Source organism: Palaemon carinicauda, chromosome 6, assembly GCF_036898095.1.
Source record: "Palaemon carinicauda isolate YSFRI2023 chromosome 6, ASM3689809v2, whole genome shotgun sequence".
Lineage (NCBI taxonomy): Eukaryota > Metazoa > Arthropoda > Malacostraca > Decapoda > Palaemonidae > Palaemon > Palaemon carinicauda.
The window spans coordinates 137693991-137695285 of record NC_090730.1 but is presented as its reverse complement, the minus strand read 5'-3'; the positions used below and the strand labels follow the sequence as shown (position 1 = coordinate 137695285).

The window sequence follows — 1295 nt, the reverse complement described above, 5'->3', positions numbered from 1 at the left end:
TTTTTTTTTAAGACAGGAAGAAGTAATGGATTTCCTTTAAAAAAAAAAAGAAGACTAGGATGAAGAAATGTGTTTTTTTTCATTTACAATAATAGGCATGTTAAGATGAAGGAAATTATAATAACCGTGTTTATTTGTACCTATGTCAATTCTGTACAGTTCTTGATATTCAAAGATCATTACAATTACCTTTTTCTTCACTGATAAATTATTTTTATTTTATGCCAATCATATGAAACTATACTGACACTCTCCCTGCCCATTTCATAAAACTAATGATAACAATCCTCTCTCTCTCTCTCTCTCTCTCTCTCTCTCTCTCTCTCTCTCTCTCTCTCTCTCTCTCTCTCGTGTCTGAAACTTAAAGGAAATTATAATAATCGTGTTTATTCGTACCTATGGTCGATCTGCACAGTTCTTAATAATTCAAAATTCATTACAATCATTTTCTTTACTGATAAAATAATTTTATTGTATGCCAGTGATATAAAAATATACTGACACTCTCCCTACCCATTTCATAAGGCTAATGATAACAAGCCTCCCCTTCTCTCTCTCTCTCTCTCTCTCTCTCTCTCTCTCTCTCTCTCTCCCCTAAACTTCGTAAATTTATGCTCGGGCGTTATTGCAGTGAATCTCATGGAAACGGGGTTTGTGTCTCTTGCAGATGAGTGCGGGGGTCAGCTGCAGGCACCGCCCGTGACACGGGGTGTTGGCCGTAGACCACGATAAGGGGGACAATGGAAGACTGTCCTACTCTATTGTTGAAGGTAAGTCATTCAAAAGAGGTAACCAACTGTTGGTGCGGCGTCTGGAAACAATGCCACGAGGCTGATGCTGCTGTTGCTGCTGCTGCCTCTCCTTCTGGCTGGGGAGAAATTGCGTTTTTTTCTTTTTGCACTTCTTTCTTCTTTCTTCTATTTTTTTTTATTTTATTTTTTTTTGTCCTTAGGGTAGGATGCAAGGCCTGGAAGAGATGGGAGTTTGCTGTCTTTTGTTTTTATATTATCTCTTTGTTCTTTTTTTATGCTCTTGTGTGTTTTATTTCCATTCCCAGTGGGTCTGTTATCATGCACAATAGTTGTTTTGTGAAGGACTTAATTCTTAAAACATTTAGCTTGATCATATTACTTTAATAAAAGAGTATCTTTGTATCTAAATGGCCCTGAGCTATCAAGAATTCCTGGAAGAATGTTAAGAATTAAGGAACTCTTTGGTACGGCGGTTTTAGTTATCTTTGTTTTTGAAGCGAGCGAAACTTAGTGGATAGTCTATTTTTCAGTTTATTATAAAAA

The 1295-nt window shown here is 36.6% G+C and overlaps 1 protein-coding gene across 1 annotated transcript in view; it reads left to right on the top strand.

Annotated features, from left to right (window-relative positions):
- Nucleotides 1-703: 703 nt before the first annotated feature.
- The window catches only part of LOC137642659 (fat-like cadherin-related tumor suppressor homolog), a 211370-nt gene continuing 210778 nt past the window's right edge, over nt 704-1295 (top strand). Inside the window, 1 exon segment of the mRNA XM_068375426.1 lies at nt 704-770. The gene's annotated coding sequence lies outside the window, so the exon portion shown is untranslated.